Source organism: Oryctolagus cuniculus, chromosome 3 (genome assembly GCF_051225735.1).
Source record: "Oryctolagus cuniculus isolate XC-2025 breed Fujian yellow rabbit chromosome 3, ASM5122573v1, whole genome shotgun sequence".
Lineage (NCBI taxonomy): Eukaryota > Metazoa > Chordata > Mammalia > Lagomorpha > Leporidae > Oryctolagus > Oryctolagus cuniculus.
The window spans coordinates 14,908,452-14,928,796 of record NC_142869.1 but is presented as its reverse complement, the minus strand read 5'-3'; the positions used below and the strand labels follow the sequence as shown (position 1 = coordinate 14,928,796).

General features: G+C 40.3%; 1 protein-coding gene and 1 pseudogene across 1 annotated transcript in view; one reads left to right on the top strand and one right to left on the bottom strand.

Annotated features, from left to right (window-relative positions):
- FAM124B (family with sequence similarity 124 member B) overlaps positions 1 to 20,345 on the bottom strand; it is a 186,545-nt gene that overhangs the window by 121,267 nt on the left and 44,933 nt on the right. The gene's annotated exons all lie outside the window — the stretch shown is intronic.
- On the top strand, positions 13,533 to 15,607 carry LOC100355695 (uncharacterized; annotated as a pseudogene).

The following is a 20,345-nucleotide window of genomic DNA, read 5'->3' as shown; positions in this document are numbered from 1 at the left end:
CCGGAAGAAGCTCCTGGCTCCTGGTTCCTGGCTTCGGATTGGCACAGCTCCGGCTCTTATGACCATCTGGGGAGTGAACCAGTAAATGGAAAAGCTCACTCTCTGTCTCTATCTCTGTAACTCTGTCTTTCAAATAAACAAAAATGAATCTTTAAAAAAAATGGATGAAAGATGTAAATCTACAACCCAATGCCATCAAATTACTAGAGAATATTGGGGAAACTCTGCAAGACATTGGCATAAGCTAAGACTTCTTATCAAACTACTAGAGGAGAACACTGAGGAAACTCTGCAAGATATTGGCACAGGCAAAGACTTCTTGGAGGATGTCCCAGAAACAGGCAATCAAAGTTAAAATACACAGATGATATTACACCAAGATGAGAAGCTTCTGCTCTGCAAAAGAAGCACTCACCAAAGTGAAGAGGCAACCAACAGAATAGGATAAAATAATTACAAACTACACAACTTATAAAAGGTTAATATCCAGAATCTATAAAGAGCTCAAACAATTCAACAACAAACAAACAATATAGTTAAGAAATGGGAAGAGGACTTACACAGTCATTTTCAAAGAGAAAATTCAAACAGCCAACAGACACATGAAAAAGTGCTCAGGATCACTAGCCACCAGGGGAATGCAAATCAAAACCACATGAGGTTTCATCTCATCCCAGTTATAATGGCTCTCATTCAGAAATCAACAAACAATAAATGCTGGTGAGGTTGTGGGGGAAAAGGTACCCTAATCCACTGCTGGTGGAAATGGAAACTAATGTAGCCATTGTAGAAGACAGTATGGTGTTACCTCAGAAATCTGAAAAAAATAACCCATATGACCCAGCCATCCTACTCCTGTGAACTTACCCAAAGGAAATGAAATCAGCAAATGAGTTATCTCTACCCCTATACTTATTGCAATTCAGTTCACAATAACTAAGGTATGTAATCAACTTGGATTCTATTAGCTGAAGACTGGATTTAAAAAATTATGGTATATATACATTATGGTATACTACTCAGCTATAAAAAGAATAAAATCCTCTCTTTTGCAATAAAATGGATGCAACTGGAAAGATTTTATTTAGTGAAATAAGCCAGTTCTAGAAAGACAAATACGTGATCTGGGGTAACTAATAGAGTACCAAAAATGTAAAGTATAGGAATGAAATTGACATTTTGAGCTGCAGTGATTGTTTACAGCCCTGAACAGTATTTTTTTTTCTTCTTACTATTTGTTAATCTCTTTACTTAGTAACAGTTAATCTTATGAGTATTAAGTAAACTTAAAGTAGAATATTGTAAAAAATTTAGAGAGGGATTAGGAGAGGGAGGAGGAAATGTGGGAGCATGGGCAGGAGGGAGGGTAGGGTGGTAAATATGTTCCTAAATCTGTATACATGAAACTTGTATACCTTAAATAAAAATCTAAAAAAATTTAAAAGGGCAATGAAAATAAAGTACCAAACAATGATCACGAAAAATGTTTTCTTTAACCTCCTTTATAATATAGAGATCTAGAAATGGAAAAGTTACAAGATTTTGTATAAATGGAACAAAGTCAATATGAAAGCAGAGAAGTACATCTGTATTCTGCAAGTCCTGTTCAATTACTCAATTGGCACACTGCTCTGCTTTCTAAAAGAGGCAATAGAACAAAGACTCCATTTCTGGGCTTTATAGTCTTGGAAGAGAATAAGAATAAAACAAGACTGTAGAAACTGAAAATAGTGTGCTATTTAATACTTGCTCACAGTTGAAACATTTAAGTATTATAGCAAATTTTGCTAAAATGCGTCTGAAATTACTTGTTTCAGGTATAGCTCTCCACATAGAAATGTTACACCTTTCCCAGAGTAATGTGTATGACAGTTGTTTAGTCATATAAGCCCAAAAATCTTAATTGTACATAATTTGTCATGCAATAGTTAATTTTTTCAGATTATAGATATGAGAATAATTAAAAAGTAACTCTGAAATTGGAGAATTATATTTATGAAAAATAAAGGTTTCTATTTCTGTAGAAATTCTAGACAGTGATTTACTTGTCTTTTCAAGTCACAACTGAAATAACTCATTTGAAGCCAATCCAATTGGCTATCCTAAGAAATGGATAAAGAACTGTCAACTCTGTGTGGCCTGGATATCCCTCAAGGCACTATTATCACATAGTAGGGTTGGCAGTAGACAGGAATCAAGTTCATGGCCCTGAGGCTAACCAATCAACTGCTCAAGTGACTCATCCACTTGCGTAAATATTTTCCTGTATTAAATATGTACTTACCAGGGCTGGCATTGTGATGAAGCAGGTTAAGCTACCACCTATAACGCCAGCATCTCATATGAGTACCAGTCAGAGTTGCAGTTGCTCCACTTCCCATCTACCTCCCTGCTAATGTGATTGGGAAGGCAGCGGGAGATGGCCCAAGTGCCTGGGCATCTGTTACCCATGTGGGAGACATGGGTAGAATTCCCGGCTCCTGGCTTCAGCCTGCCCAACCCTAGCCATTGTGTCCACTTGGGAGTAAACCAAGCAGTTAAAGGGTCTGTTTCCATCTCTCTGTGCCTTTTTCCTGTCACTCTCCCTCACCTCCCCTGCCCTGTAACTCTGCCTTTCAAATAATAAGTAAATCTTTTAAAAAATGAAAAATAAATGTATGCTCACCATAAAAATTGACTTTTGCTTGAATTGGGATCACTGCTGCCCTCAGCAGTAGCAATCGAGTTGGATGTTTCATTCTCAGCCACACTGCAAGAATTTCTGTGCAAGGATCACCCAACATGACCCACACACTTTTGGTGAGCCCATTTCCTCTGCCATCATGGTTCAGAAGTTGGTGAACTGGCCAAGCCTTACCTGCTACTAAGGTAGTGGAGGCTAGAAGTGCCCAGATATCTGCAGTTAAAGCATAAACATGTTTTACTTCAACAACAGTGAGAGCAGAACAGCATGCTACTTAGCAAGGCTTTACTTGGATTTTTTCCCTACTTTCTACTTTGAACACTTTATTGAAGATGTGTAGAAAAACATGTGGTTAACAGGGTCTCATAAATGTAGGAAGAAGACAGCATGAGGAGCCACCATTTCGTGTGTCCTTCTAAGTACATCATGCCCATGGTCAGCACTGGCTGAGACCTGCAGAACTTCTCCCATTACAAGATGATCTTTCTGCTTAAATTGTGCAAAGGACAAACAACTTATCAGCTTCACTTTTGGGTGGCAACTCAACTTTGAAAGGGAATAACTGTCACTGCTTCACTTTTTCCAAGAATTCAGAGAATCTGTAGTTAATTGTGTGAAGGGTATTTTCGAATCTTTGTGCCAGCATCTAGAAAAAGCCAGTCTGAACTTCGGTTTCCTAAACTTTGAGGGAGCCAAGCAACAATTTCCTATTGAGCGTTTGTTAAGTGGGGTTTCTTATAAGCATAAGAGAAGTTTATTATTTGTGCTAACATTGGTTTTAATCTTCAACACCCAGAGAAACAACTCATACTCTCTTCTAGACACACTCATTTCAGGCAGTATAATGCTCCAAGTGGCTGACTGTATATATTAAAAACTTAGTTAAGGAGGTAAAAATACAATTCATAAAGAAATGTAAGCAGCCAATGAATGTATGAAAAGAAATGAATGTATGAAAAGTCCTACTAATAATCATAAAAATGCAAATACTGCATGATTTATTTTTCTTTCCCATCAAATTTCAAATATTTCATTCTGATGATCCTACTAAACGTTGACAAGAGCTGGAGGAGACAGATGAGATGTTCTTCTGTACTACCAGAAGAAGCATAAAGTGGAACAAAGTTTCTGACAAGCACGTTGGCCATCAAAGGTAGGAGAGGATTTGACGCCATAATTTACTACTAGAAATGTATCAGAGAAGCTGCTCAGTGGATCCAAATTTCCACTCTTCTCTTAGGAAAAACAAAAATCAATTAGGCTATCAGAATTAGGACTATATTTCCCACGTACTGTGTGATCAACGTGACTGAGTTATGGCAACCAGAATATAAGTGATTGCTTCGTAGCAATTACCAGGACATGTCGTACAAGACAACTGCTATGTCGCCTTCACCCCTCCTTCCTCACCTGCTTCACAGAGATGATGAGAACAATGATTTGATGGCTGGCACTCCTTCTCAGATCATAAGGACAGATGTCTATCAAAGGATGAGGTTTCAGGAAGCTGGAATAAACCTGGGGTCTCTATATACGTGAATTATCTATTTATGTACAGTTATATGGATGAAAAATATCTATCTGCTGTTTAGGATCTTGTTAGAACCAAATTTTACCTTAAATAAAGCAAGTTCTATCCATTAAAAAACAAACAGAAATGTACAAAATGACTTATGTACTATAAATTCTCTGCAGTTCTTCATAGCTGATAAAAAAAAAAGAACATGGACATTCAGCACTAATCAGGATGATCAGATGCATTTATCCCATTCACTGAATGAATGCGATTTCTGTTACTTCGGTAAACCATGGCTTTGAAGGCTACTTAATATTATGAGAAAATGCTTGCAAGAATGATATTTTTAAAAAATATGATTTAAAACCTTAAACACAGTTTGACTCTGTTTCAAACAAAAGAAAATCTAGATATTTAGCCATACAAAAGAGCAAATGGGACTGGCAATGTAACTCAGTGGGTTAAGTCACCATCTACAGTGTCAGCATCCCATATGAGTGCTGGTTCAAGGCCCAGTTGTTTCCACTTCCAAATCAGCTTCCTCCTAATGCACCTGAGAAGGCAGTGGAAGATGGCCCAATTACTTGATTACTGATGTGGGAGACTACATTGAAGTTCCATGCTCCCGGTTTTGACCAGGCCCAGCCCCGGCTGTTGTGGCCATGTGGAGAGTGAACCAGTGGATGGAAGATCCTTCTCTCCCTCTCTCTGTAACTCTGCCTTTCAAATAAGTAAAATAAAATAAAATAAATAAATAAATAAATAAATAAAGCAAACAATTGTAGGTTAGGATTTCAGCAACAATTATCTCAGATTATGAGTAACATCTCTTTCTATATAATCTATATTTTTGCCAAGAAGTACCAGCTCTAAGATCAGAAAAGAGGGTGTGCATTTGACCTTGTGGTTAAGATGCTGATGGGACACCTGCATCCTATACCAGAATGCGAAGGTTTGAGTCTTGTTCTGTTCCTAATTACAGCTTTTTGCTACTGTGCATGCTGGGAGGAATCAGGTGATGTCTCAAGAATTTTGGTCTTGAGCTCAACACGAGAGACCTGGGTTGAGTTTTCAGGTCCTGGCTTCAGCCTGACCTAGTCCCAGCAGATTCAGGCATGTGGGAAATAAACCAGCAGATGGGAGATCTCTCTGTCTCTCTATCTCTCAAATAAATTAAATAAGTAAAATTTTTGAAAATAAAATAAATCAGAAGAAAAATACTACCAGAAAACAGGAGACTATATTAGATGACTCACAAATTTTATGCAAGGGTGAACATGGTAAGAATCCCTATTATATTAATGATAGTCATCTTCCATAAGAACATAACAAACAATAATCTAGTGCAGAGTAATGCACACTGAAAAGTTTTATTTTAAAAATTTTGTTTAGCCTGTTATTATTTCAAAAGAAAACAATGATTTCCTAATTATCAATTTTAATTTCCTTTATAGAGAGATTGAAAGATACCCTGAATAAATTGATGATGACAGGTGTCACACTGCTCAGGATTCAGTCTGTGAAGTCACATTTAAAGAAACGCAGTTCAATAACCGATGGCAATTACAAAGAAGAGTGTGCCCCAAGAACACCAAGGATAAGTCCTGACTCACCTTAAAACTTCTCAAAATCTCCTTCTTCTTTTACGTTGTTCTACTTAGGAAACTCGCAAAACCAAACCTTCATTCTCTTCCCCTAACCTCAACTCAAAGACCCTTTATTTCCATTCTTCCCCAGAATTTTTCTTTATGTGGATCAATCTAAACACTTTTTAGGTAGCATAAAGTTCTTCTTACTGGTAATTAGGTGGTAGAAGAAGCATAAGGGAGAAAGGAACCCAGAAAATAAAGAATTTTCTACAGCAAATGAGGATAGTTTTGCAAACTTACTGCTAGTAAGTTTGTCCCATAAAATACAGACCAACTCCACCCCAAAGCAATCAGTTGGATCCCTGTGATATTTTACATTATTAAATTAACAGTTTGAGTTGATCATTGTTTCTGACCTCATAAATACTTGTTTTAAATTTGATCAATATAACTTTTTTCCAGCAGAATACAGAAAGCCTACTTTTGAAACATTTTATAGAATATTAAAATTCCCTTATCACCCACACACAAAGTTTTCAAGATAAAAATGTAGAACTAGTGAAATTACTAGACTGTTACCAAATCATAAAAAAGTTAGTGACTTAGAATTCCAAGATCACATTCTCTTTGAAGCTAGAAAAAGTTCTATGCTATTAACATAAAGTTATTAATAGTTTTTCAGTGTTAAACCGCACCAAGAATTATGACTCATAATAAAGATATCATTTCACTGACATTAATAGCATTCTCAATGTTGTAAAAAGCAATGCATGCTTCTTGTTAAAATGAGATTAAATTACTTTGCACCAAGTATGGATGTATTTTACAATGTTCAGAAACAATTTATTTTGCTTATTTGATTTCATATAATTATATTTATGATAATTTTTTTTAAATCACAGTTTTCCACCATACAATATATCACATGGAAAGAATAAAATCCTGAAGATTAGGAAGGCTTCCTCGCTCTACCTCTATACCACCTCTACAAATCAAAACTCAATATAACACCTGATATTGACAAATTGCTTTTAATAAAATGGTCCCTACTGCCCCTGAGTGATAGATTATTTTCAAAGTTTAAATTTCATTCAAATCCTGTCAATGTAAGAGGAAAGAACTACAAGACTGACAGGGTACATATAATTTCTAGTTTAAGTTTTGAACATGAGATTGAAGTTTAAGGACATAAACAGTGTGTTTGACTTAGAGAAGGTATACAAAAAATTCAGCTTTGTCCATAAAATCTGTGTTCCACAGGCAAGCAGAAGGCTCCCTATTCCACAGCCTATCTTATCGGAGCAACACTCCTGGACAGTCACATACTACTGGCAATACTCTCTCCTCCAATCATTAGAAACTCTGGGCCACCAGACATGTATCACTCATCATTCATGAACTATCTCTGTGGAAAGAAAAGTGTTATTTTACCTCATTAACTCATGTTTGCATATTTCCAAATTATAGCATAATTTAGTTGGTCAAAACTACAGATCTGGAGATGACCCTAAGGGCTGATCTAAGCAAATGACATTGCAAGTTGCTGCTCCCACCCTTCCTTTGTTGCACACATTTACTGAAAATTACCAGCAGCAATAGAATTGCCCAAGTCAGACTCAACACAAATTAATACACTATGGATTTTGGATTATGGAACAGGTTAAAAAACCTCCACCCTCTTTCTCAATTTTGAAATGAACCAAATGGACAAAGACAATGAGCAGAAATAGCAACTCAGTCTTTGAATAAAATAGGAAACTCTCAAAACCCACACCATGGAAAGAGCTGGGAATCCCAAGAAGAGCTGGCAACACACAGATGTCCTTTAAGTGCTCACACAACCACAGACAAGTCAACAGCCTCTGTGTACACAGAAAGATCTATGTTCATGAACTGGCCTGGGGAATGCAGAGTCCCACTAGTTATTGCAGACTTCTAGGAATCAATAAGGACAACAATTAATAAACAAAGCACCCAATGCAGGTTTTTAGACAAACACGAACAAAATGGCCCAAAAAAAGCTCATAAGAAATTAAAAAGACAAAGGAAGACGTAAAAAATCAGGAGCCTGCGAAATTATAAAACTAAAAATAAATCCAAGAACTTGTTTCTTAAAAATAAAGTGAAATTTGGCCGGTGCCGCGACTCAATAGACTAATCCTCCACCTGCGGCGCCAGCACACCGGGGTTCTAGTCCTAGTCAGGGTGCCAGATTCTGTCCCGGATACTCCTCTTCCAGTCCAGCTCTCTGCTGTGGCCCGGGAGTGCAGTGGAAGATAGCCCAAGTACCTGGGCCCTGCACCCACATGGGAGACCAGGAGAAGCACCTGGCTCCTGGCTTCGGATCAGTGCGGTGTGCTGGCTGCAGCGGCCATTGGGGGATGAACCAACGGCAAAGGAAGACCTTTCTCTCTGTCTCTCTCTCTCACTGTCCACTCTGTCAAAATAAATAAATAAATAAATAAATAAAATTTAAACAAATAATCCCAATGTCTCGTATACTGATTCTCAAAATGGGTGATTCCTGCCCTTCTCCAGCTCCAGGCAGACATTTGGCAATGGCTGGAGACAATTTTTGATTATCAAAAGTCAGGGGAAAGGGGGCTGGGAGGAGGTTGCTTCTGGCATCTGGTGGGTAGAATTCAGAGACAATGAGAACACATGACAATGCCAGGAAAATCCCCACAACAAGAACCACGTGGCCCCGAAATCTCAGTAGAGCGAAGGCTGAACAACCTGGGTCTAACCTCATCTAGTAAGTGGGTAGGAACTACATATAAGTAAAATATGGATGAAGATGGAGAAACTCAGACATTTTAAAAGTTACAGAACACTTTATTCAAGCTTCAGCACACAACTTTGAGAATCTGTAATTCAAAATCTCCCCAGAAAACATGAATTAACCAAAAGAAACTATAAAAAAAGAAAAGGTTTCTAAACAAATTATCAAAGAAGGAACTGAGAAAGTTGAAAGAAAAGATAAAGAACAGAGAAAAGCAATTCTATCAATATGTTAAGAAAGAGATTGTTTTAATTTTTTAAAGTTTTTTCGAGAATAGAGGGTAAGGAGAAAAGCTTCCTTTTTCATTTGTAAAATTGGAATTACATACAATACCAAAGCCTGACAAAGAGAGCTAATGGAAAAGGAAATTACAGAGCAATTTCAATTCTAAATATCAATATGATATAGTATTAGCCAGAAGATTCTATCAGCACTTTAAAGCAATAATACATAATCACCACATGAGATTAATATTAATGATGGAATCTCAGCATTAAGAAATTTTATTAAAGTTGTCACTTTAATAAATCACAGAAAAAGAATAGGATCATCCTTATTATTTCAGAAAGGCATTTCATTAAATTCAACATGTCTTTTTTAAAAAGAATAAGTACAGGCCAGCACCGCGGCTTAATAGGCTAATCCTCTGCCTGTGGCGCTGGCACACCGGGTTCTAGTCCCGGCTGGGGCACCGGATTCTGTCCCGGTTGCCCCTCTTCCAGGCCAGCTCTCTGCTGTGGCCTGGGAGGGCAGTGGAGGATGGCCCAAGTGCTTGGGCCCTGCACCCCATGGGAGACCAAGAGAAGCACCTGGCTCCTGGCTTTGGATCAGCGCAGTGCGCCGCCCATAGCTGCCATTGGAGAGTGAACCAACGGCAAAGGAAGACCTTTCTCTCTGTCTCTCTCTCTCTCACTGTCCACTCTGCCTGTCAAAATAAATAAATAAATAAATAATAAAAAGAATAAGTACATAATTACATATCATGATTTTAAACACCTTATGACTACCTAGGGTAAGCATACATATAATTTATATATTGTTATGTTTAATTATAAAACCCTATATTAATATATGCTTTTTCCTAGTGTTACAATGAAAGAGAAAGTCTTTTCCCCAAGATAGGCCATTGCAAATGCAGTCATACAACATTTAATATTAGAGATACTCTGAAGGGAGGAAGGAACCTCCACTGTGATACGGCCTTGACTAAACAAGTTCAGAGTCGGTGAACTCAAGGGGCTTCCATAGCCTAGACAGCTCACAGCAAGAGTCTCGGGTGATTGCTGACGTCATAAACAAGAGTGCCAATTGTTAAATCAACAACGGGAGTCACTGGTACATGCTCCCTTCGTAGGATCTCTGTCCTTAATGTGTTCTACTATGAAACCTAAAAACAACACTACTAGTCGAACAATACCCTATACCTTGTGCGGTTGTGTGAGGGCAGCCTGTTGAAATCCTTGCTTAGTATATACTAAGTGGATCTCCAGTATATGAAGGTAATTGAAAATGAAACTCGATGAAGGGTGGGACGGGAGAGGAAGTGGGAGAGGGGAGGGCCACAGGAGGGAGGGAGGTTGGGGGGGGGACCACAACAATACAAAAGTTGCACTTTGTAAATTCACATTTATTAAATAAAAAAATAACTATATAACAAACAAACAAAAAAAAAGAACTTAATACTTTACCCTTTTAGTATTTTTTTATGTTCTACTTAAAACTATTGGTTGAACTCTGTAATTAATACACAATTATTCTTAGGTGTTTAATTAATGCTATAACTAGTACCCAAATAGTATTTTACACTTCGTGTTTCTGTGTGGGTGCAAACTGTTGAAATCTTTACTTAATGTATGCTAAATTGATCTTCTGTATATAAAGATAATTGAAAATTAATCTTGATGTGAATGGAAGGGGAGAAGGAGTGGAGAGGGGAGTGTTGCTGGTGGGAGGGAAGTTATGGGGGGGGGGGAAGCTATTGTAATCTATAAGCTGTACTTTGGAAATTTAAGTTCATTAAATAAAATAAAACTTGCATAAGAACTGCCTTCTGAGGACCACAGCCTAGATGACCTAAGCACCTTCCACCAGCCCCACTTGCTTCTTCAAGAGATCACCCTGGAAACCAAGCCTTTAGTATATGCCTTAGGCATTAGTCAGCACTCAAACCATGACACTGAGCAAGCCTTTAGAAACGTACAGAATCCAGCAGGCTGTACTTACAAAGCTGGGAGAGTCCCAATCTTGCCAGATAAGAGGAATATGGAAAGATTTCAGAATGGAATCACAGAATTCATCGTTAAACACTATCAAGTCCTGGGCATGTAGCATTCTCAAATCTGATTTCAGAATTAAATAATGTATAATTTGAAGAAGCCTGTGATACCATCCAACTTGACAGACATAGACTTGAAGTCCCTCTTGTCATTTAGGAGGGTATTTCCTTCTGGATGATAAGAAAAACACATTCCCATCATGTTACTCCAGAGTTTATGCCCCAATCAAGACTTCTGGTTATAAGCAACTTTATTAAGCATAGAAATAAACACAATTGGGTATTTTAAGCACTGGGAGTGCTTAGGAGAATTTACCCTCTACTGAACAATTTCCTAGACATTTCTCCTAGCCTAGGGGCAAACCTGCCTCACTCCTCGTGGATACTGCAAGACCCCCTAATCTAAGATGATAAGATACAAATGCAGGTGTCATCACCTAGGATTGCAGCAGCTGCAAGCATTTCACTTGAATCCAGGGCTTGTTGTTTTGATTTTTATTTACCTAATTTCAGAGGCAGAGAAAGAGACAGACAGAGCTCCATCTATTTATTGACTCCCTATATGCCCACAGCAAAACCAGGAGTCAGGAATTCAGTTCAGGCCTCCCAAATGGGTCATAGGGGCCCAAGTTCTGGAATCATTACCTGTTGCCTCCCAGGGTGTGATTAGCAGGAAGCCAGAATGGGGAAAAGAGCCAAGACACAAACCCATGCTCTCTCCTATGGTATGCAAGCATTCTAACCAACAAACAACTGCTAAACTCCTGCCCGAAATCCAGGGCTTTTGAACCTTAGATCTCTGGTTCACCGCTTGGTTTTCCTTGGTTCTATTGAAATCACTCTTCCTCTTCCTCCTACTCTGCTTTCTCCACCTCCTTCTCTTCATTCTCTGCTTTTCAACCACAACCATGTGCTGAGTTTCCACAAATTTTCAGGGTTTCCCTGAGAGCTAGAGAGAGTTTACCAGTACTTCAACTGGGAGAATAAGAAGTCACACGAAAAGCTGAAGGGCCCAAATGAGCCTGTGTGGTGTCAGAAGTGGGAGCTAAGTACCAACCAACCCTGAGTCTTTCTCAGATTCCTCTGGCCAGCCTGGAAGTGATATATCCACTCAGAATCTGCTACCCAGGCGGGAATTCTGTCACAGAGTAGAAAGAAGAAAAAAGTCAGGTGACCCCAGAGATTTTTAGCAATGCAAGGGTTTGTCCCGGAGCACTCACTTGCGAGCCTTTTCCAGAACCAGAATCCAGAAGGAACACTGCACTCCTAAGGCATAAGAGGATATGATTCCCTGCAGAGCTTCGGTCGTGCTGGCCTGGCACTCACTGAGGAGTCAATAATTACACACAAGAGATCAGCCTCACTCTGAGAAATGTATACGGAGCAGAGGATCTCCCGTCCTTAGGGAACTCAAGAATTGCCCAGGAGCCGCAAAATTAGTCCTCTCTCCCAGGCGTATTCCTACAATGGTTCCAACGAGCCATATGAAAACAGGAATCAGTAGAGGGTTTTTGATGCTTTTTGAAATTTTAATTTAAGCACCTTCTCTTGTTACCATTTAAAAGACAGCGAGAGATCTTTCTTGTGCTGCTTCACTCCTCAAATGTCCATATCAGCCTGGCCCAGAACTCGATCCAGGTCTCCATGTGGGTGGCAGAGACCCAGGTATTTGAGCCATCATCTGTTGCCTCCCAGGGTGTGCGTTAGCAGACAGCTGGAAACATGAACAGCAGAAAACATTCAAATCCAGGCATTCTGATATGGGATACAGGCAGCCCAACCAGCTTCCTAACCACTCTGCCAAATTTTTTTTTAAAAGATTTATTTATTTGAAAGGCAGAGTTACAGAGAGACAAGATCTTCTATCTGCTGGTTCACTCCCAAATGCCTGCAACAGCCGGAGCCAGACCAAGCCTAAGCCAAGAACTTCATTCAGGTCACCCATGTGGATGGCAAGGGCCCAAGTATTTGGACCATCTTCTGCTGCTTGTCCAAGGCCCTTGACAGGGAGCTAATGACATGAACCAGCTCCCATATGAGATGTTGCATCACAGGTAGTGGCTTTAATTGCTATGCCACAATGCTGGGCTCCTGGAAGGATATAATAACTTAACCAGGCCCCCTAATGCTTTCCCCAAAATATTAAGAATCTATTACTGTTTAAGGTTTATTTGGGGGGCCGATATTTGTTGCATGGATGGAATAAGCCACCACCTGCAGCACCAGCCTCCCATATGGGCGCCGGTTGGAGTCCCAGCTGTTTTCAACTTCCAATCCAGCTCACTGATAATATGCCTGGAAAATCAATGGAAGATGGTCCAAGTGCTTGGGTCCCACGTGGGAGACCTGGAAGAAGTTTCTGGCCCCTGGCTTCAGCCTGGCCCAGCCCTGAGTGAACCAGCAGATAGGAGACCTCTTTCTCTGTCTCTCCTTCTATATCTATAACTCTGCCCTTCAAATAAATAAAATAAATCTTTTTTTAAAAGAAGTTGACTACTTTCACCGAGGGTGAGGGCAGAGCTGCTACCAGGCAGGGGATGAGGGGAGGAAGGTCGGGGTGGGCTGGCAACTAGAGTGGATTGAGAGCCACCTCCCCTTGGCCACCTGTGCCTGTGCCACCCCAGTCCAGGCTGTTTGCTGCTGTGCAGGGAGAGCAAGGCAGAGCCACCACCAGGGCCACCTTGCAGCCTGGCTCGCTGATTACGGACAAGACCCTCAGGCTCATGTTACTGAAGCACATGTTTGGGATTTTGTTGAAGAAAGCTGAAGGCAGTACAATGAAAGAATCCTGGAAGATGCTTGACTGCTGTCTTTTCTCAAACTAGTCTGAAAGGGAGTACCCCCATTCATTCTGGATTGGCGGGTCCGAGGTACAAAATTATTCTCCGGAGCAATTCAGTTATGAACTTTCAAAACAAAGATGAGTCCCCAAAGGAAAATAATCTTTGGCAAATTCGTAATGGAACATCATCCATGATCGTCTCCAGAAAGAAGCCATCGGAAGGAAACTCTGAAAAAGAAAAGGTGGGCCAGCGCCGCGGCTCACTAGGCTAATCCTCCGCCTTGCGGCGCCGGCACACCGGGTTCTAGTCCCGGTCGGGGTGCTGGATTCTGTCCCGGTTGCCCCTCTTCCAGGCCAGCTCTCTGCTGTGGCCAGGGAGTACAGTGGAGGATGGCCCAAGTGCTTGGGCCCTGCACCCCATGGGAGACCAGGAGAAGCACCTGACTCCTGCCTTCGGATCAGCGCAGTGCGCCGGCGGCAGCGCGCCAGCCGAGGCGGCCATTGGAGGGTGAACCAACGGCAAAAGGAAGACCTTTCTCTCTGTCTCTCTCTCTCTCACTGTCCACTCTGCCTGTCAAAAAATAAATAAATAAATAAGGCCTTGTGTCTTATATGTTTTGATCTGGTCTGAATCAGATCAAGTGAAATTTGTGGAACATCTGATTTCACTAATGTGTCGTTATCAGCATGGCCGTATTAACGCTTACCTGAAGCCCATGCTGCAGTGGGCCTTTATTACTGCTTTATCAGAGCAAGCCGTAGATCACATAGCAGGAAACATTCTTTCCTACCTGGATGCCATGTCTCTGCTTGCAGCAGAACTGGTGTGCAAAGAACGGCAGGAGGGATCTCAGGAAGAATGCTTTGGAAGACGCTGATTGAGTGAAGAGTATACGCTGATCCTCTGTGGAAGGGACTTTCAGAAAGAAGAGGGCGGGGCTAGTACCTGTTTAAGAACAGACCCACAGGTGACCCTCCCAATTCATGTTATAGGCCATTGTGCCCAAAGATTATCCAGGAGATAGACTGTAGAATCCAACCGACTGTGTGGATGACAAAACTTGCAAAGCACTCAGTGCCACTTTGAAAAGAGTAAAGGTGTCTACTGTTTATGTAATGACGGTGAAAAAAATTATCAGTGGCCTATGAGATAATTCTATTAAAATCTGGGGTAAAACCAGCCTGGAGTGTTTGAAATCATTAACGGACACACAGGCTCTGTCCTCTGCAGAATGATGAATGTGCTGCTGTATCCAGTTCTTCAGATTCTATAGTGAGAGTCTGGGGTGTGACATTGGTGAAGCTCTCCACACATTGTTCCACCACAATGAGGCTGTACTTCACTTTTGCTTTAGCAATGGACTCAAGGTGACCTGTTCTAAGGCCTGCTCCATTGCTGCATGTGATGTGGCTACTGCCACCTATACCAATTTATACCATGTCCTGTTTGGCTACCATGCTGCTGTCAGTGCAGTAGACTTTGACCATAAGTACATCGTGTCTGAGTCTGGTGACAGGACCATCAAAGTCTGGCCTAAGAGTGAATTTGTTCGTACTCTCAATTTGCACAAGCGAGGCATTGCCTGTCTCCAGAATAGGGATTGACTGGTTGTGAGTGGATCATCAGATGATACCATCAGGCTATGGAATATCGAATGTGGTGCCTGCTTGAGAGTCCTAAAGGGACATGAAGAATTGGTCTGATGCAACTGATTTAAGAACAAGAGGATTGCCAGTGCGCCTATAATGGGAAAATTAAAGTTTGAGACTTGCAAGATGCTCTTGACTCTCCGGCCCCTGTGTCTGCACACATTGGTAGAACATTCTGGACATGTGTTTAGGCTGCACTTTGATGAATTTCAGATCATCAGCAGCTCCTATGATGACACTGTTTTGATTTGGGATTTCTTAAATGTGCCTCCCAGCGCCCAGGATGAGAACTGTTCTCCCTCTAGAACATACGCACACAGCTCTAGATAAGAGTCTGCACTTTCACCCACTTCTGGGTTTCCCACTTTGACCTACTGGCTACATAGCTACCAGATGCCTAAGGGTATTCATTCACAGCTGAGTTATGGAGCTGGAATTGGTTCTAGGCACTGGGTATATGTAAATCAGCCTAACTCTTCAAGTACCAACATTTCTTACCTCTGCTCTCGGCTCTAATTTGAGAAGGATACCTTAGTTTCACCGACTTTGACGAGAGCAGAAGTCAATTTATGTATTTTTATGTATGTATATATGCATGTAATTATCTATCAGAAGTCCTTTTATATGTAATTATAATTAGAAGTCCATTTATATTTATAAATATAAATTGTTCATATAAAAGGAACACACAGTCTGATCCACAGAAGCAAAACGACCATCACGAGAAGACTTGGCCTCTCATTTATACTGCTTTGCACTTTGGGCTGATATTAAGAAACAACACTCTTCTTCAGTGAAATTTTGGGTACCAAACACCTACCCAGAATTCCAGGGCTTTCCTTTTCGGAAGTTAGCATTCTCCTTTTAACCATCCAAGTCATTATGAATTCTGCCTTTTATTAGGAACATGTTGGATAATGGGGAAAAAATCCCTCTGGATTGTTTTAGTGACTTTTTTGAGAAATATACTTCCTTTATGTACTGGTTTCTTTTAATTTAAAGAACTATAAGCCAGTTACATTATCTCCCAACAGGTAATACAGCTCTTTCCTTGTATTAACTGTTCTCTGTCCTGAGCCATCTCCTGAGATTTGGTAGAGTAATACCTTTATATGTGTGCTTGCCTCCTAATTTAAAATACTGTATCTGCATGTAGATATGTTGCACATAACAGTGTAACCTCAAGGTTACTGGAATCGGGGGCCATCTGTGCCTGAGACACTAATATAGACTGTGTTTGCACTTAGCTGTGGGCTGGGCTCAAGAACCTGATAGCAGGGTTGATGTGGATTACCTACAACTCTTCCTGCAGTATTCATACAATGGTTTTATTTTGTAATTATCATTGTGTGTGTGTGTGTGTGTGTGTGTGTGTGTGGTATGCGTGTTTTAATGAGACACTTCACTTGTTTGAAAACGTAATTTCTAAAGCTTAACACAAAAATGCTTTATCTGTCATGTAGTACATATAATAGAGCGGTACCTTAAACATTAAAAAATTTTTATTTTGAACTAACATTTCAAATTCAGTCATTTGATCAGGTAACAATTCCTTTTAAATTCTAGGTAGCTTTTATCTGAAGATTCTGAATTTTTTTATTTATCTATTCAACTAAGTTGTTGCTGAGAATATCTGAATGAGGCTTATATTCTTATTTTTAATCAGTAAAAACAAAATATATTTGCCCCCTACAACACACACTTTATTCATGATCATCAAAGAATGTTTCCTGTTTGAGAGTAAATAACAGTTAGGAGTTAGGGGTGCTAAACATGAGGGGTAAGAGACTGATGAAGAATAAAAGGCCAGGAAGAAATATTGTAAGGATGGGGGCTGGTGCTGTGGTGCAGAGGGTTAACACCCTGGCCTGAAGCGCCAGTATCCCATATGGATGCCGATTCTAGTCCCGGCTGCTCCTCTTCCGATCTAGCTCTCTCCTATGGCCTGGGATAGAAGGAGAATATGGCCCAAGTCCTTGGGTCCCTGCACCCACGTGGGAGACCCGGAAGATGCTCCTGGTTCTTGGCTTCGGATCAGCACAGCTCCAGCCATTGCTGCCATCTGGAGAGTGAACCAGCAGATGGAAGACCTCTCTCTGTCTCTACCTCTTTCTGTAACTCCGTCTTTCAAATAAATAAAAATAAATCTTTTTTTTTAAAAAAAGAGAAATATTGTAAGGACAACAACCCACCACCAACCCATCACCAACAACCCATCAAAATAGTGGCCCATGCCACAGCCACCCATAGACAGTCTTCAAGGCGCTATTTGTCACTACAAAGGCAATGTGGCAACTGGTGAGAAAGAAATGAGTGAAAAGTTGCCGGCGCCGTGGCTCACTAGGCTAATCCTCCGCCTTGCGGTGCCGGCACACGGGGTTCTAGTCCCGGTCGGGGCGCCGGATTCTGTCCCGGTTGCCCCTCTTCCAGGCCAGCTCTCTGCTGTGGCCCGGGAGTGCAGTGGAGGATGGCCCGAGTGCTTGGGCCCTACACCCCATGGGAGACCAGGAGAAGCACCTGGCTCCTGCCATGGGATCAGCATGGTGTGCCGGCCACAGTGCGCTGGCAGCGGCGGCCATTGGAGGGTGAACCAATGGCAAAGGAAGACCTTTCTCTCTGTCTCTCTCTCTCTCACTGTCCACTCTGCCTGTCAAAAATAAATAAATAAATAAAATTTAAAAAAAGAAAGAAAGAAAGAAAGAAATGAGTGAAAAGTGGAGTGTTTAACCAAGTGGTTAAGTCACCCGCATTCCCATTAGAATTCCTGAGTTCAACTCCCAGCTCCGGCAACAATACAGATCCCAGAAGGCAGCAGTGATGGTTCAAGTGGTGGGGTTCCTGCTACACATGGGGGAACCAGAATTGTATTTCCTGATCATGGATCAAGTCCCAGCCCATCTCTGGCATTGTGTGCATTTGGGTTGTGAATTAGCAGATGAAAACTATCTGTCATCTATTTATCTATATTTATATCTATCTATGCTCTCTCTCTTTCTTCTGTCTGCCTATGCAATATTTTTTATTAGTGAAATTTTCATAGGAGATAGATGTTATGATCCTATTTCAGGAAACAAAGGTACCTTCTGAAAAGTTTTTTTAAAGACTTATGTTAGTTTAGAAATGTTGTGAAGGTTTTTCCAATTGGCAGTATTTTGCTTATTTTAATTTCTAATGGTTTGAAATATTCTCTCTAGATAAAGTTTACAAAATATATCACCTGATTTTATAATAAAGCTGTCATCTTAAAAATGTAATAAGACAAAATAAGAGATAACTCCAACCATCTTTGATAATTAAACAGAGAAATTTGTTATATTTCCTTGTGAAGGAATATCTAGAATGGTTTGGAGACCATAGGAATTGGTATAAAAGATGCCATACTCTTTTCTATATTTGAGCCAAAGCTACTGGATCTGGCCCATTTGGAAATAGGTACAGGCTAGAGGTACTTAGAGACAATGACTCTTTGCTTCTAATTTTTAAAGGATTTTTTCCCACTTTAGACTAATGTAGACTTATTAAAACTTAGTAAAAATTCTCATAAATAAGTGTAATGCAACAAAACAAGAAAATGATTAAAAGTGAATGGCAGAAACCCATCCTAGACAGGAACTCCCCAGACTGAAACACTTCTGTTTCTGATCACAAGGTGGCGAAAGTATCCTACTCGTTTAATACAGATGAACCCAAAGCCCTGAGAGTTTGCAAATACTCATTAAAACCACAAGAGTGTAGTCACATATTGCAGATGCAAGTCACCTTTTCCCTAGGCAGATCAAGAATTTTTCACAGAAACTTAATTAATTTGATGAAAATAGACTGAATGCTACTCTACAAGAAGATAAAAAGATCATTGGCTGTGTCTTTCCAGGATTATCTCAACACATATTTGGGCTTCCAGAACGATAGACTCTCTAGTATGTTCCTGGCATAGTCTCATTCTGTATTCCCTTGGAGAACCCCAGAAAGGACAATTGGAAAGCTCCACTGATCTTGGGATTTTCCTAGATGAAGAGAGTCTATAATTGGCTTCTTTGTGACAGATGAACACAAATGGTAGAACTTCTTTAAGGCAGGCTGGAGTGGCCTGGGTCCTAGCCCTGTTCTCTCCTGCTCTGTGCCAACTATGAGCAGTTTCCAGGTACCTGGGTGGAACCAGCCTTCCCACCATCATATCACCTTCAGCTTACCCTGCCTCTGACCCTGACTTGCAAGAGATCGTGGCACTAGGTTTGGGGCTGCCAGCCCTTTATTTCCCCTGAGTGGTAGCTCCATACCTATACCCCTTAATGTCATTCATGATCTCTCCCTAAGCTTTCTGTTTTTCCGTAACATGCTTGCTGACTCGGGACGCTGGCATAGCTCATCTACTGCTGAAGCCAAGTCTTACTACTATTTTTGTTTAAAAATCTATGCTAATATAGGACAAATCATTTGAGTCCACTTGAACACATACCAGAATGAGGTATCATTAAGAGTATGTATTTATTTTAGCTTAACCAAATATTGTGCATAGATATTTTTCACTCATTCAAAACATACTTTTTCATTTTTTTTCTCAGAAGAGTAAATGTCTACTTTATACCTATCTTCTATCTAGGCCATTCTCTCTACTGATGCCATGTTCTGTTAACTGCTCCCTGCCCCCTTTATTAAAAATTACTATGCCCTGGGCTTTCTGGATAAGATCCAAAAGCACAGGCAGCAAAAGCAAAAAATTGACAAGTAGGATTATATTAAACTGAAAACCTCCTGCACAGCAAAGAAAACAATCCATAGAGTGAAAATAAAAACAGAATGGAAGAAAACATCTATAAACTATACACATGACAAGAATAATATCCAAAATACATAAGAAACTCAACTCAAACAACTATATAGCAAAAAAAACCTGACTTTAAAATGGGCAAAAGACCTAAATAGATGTTTATCTAAAGAAGACATACAACTGGCCAACCGGTATATGAAAAATACTCAATACCATTACTCATCAGAGAAATGAAAATCAAAACCACAGTGAGATATCTCTTCCCCCCAGTTAGCATGGCTACTAAAGATGAAAGATAAC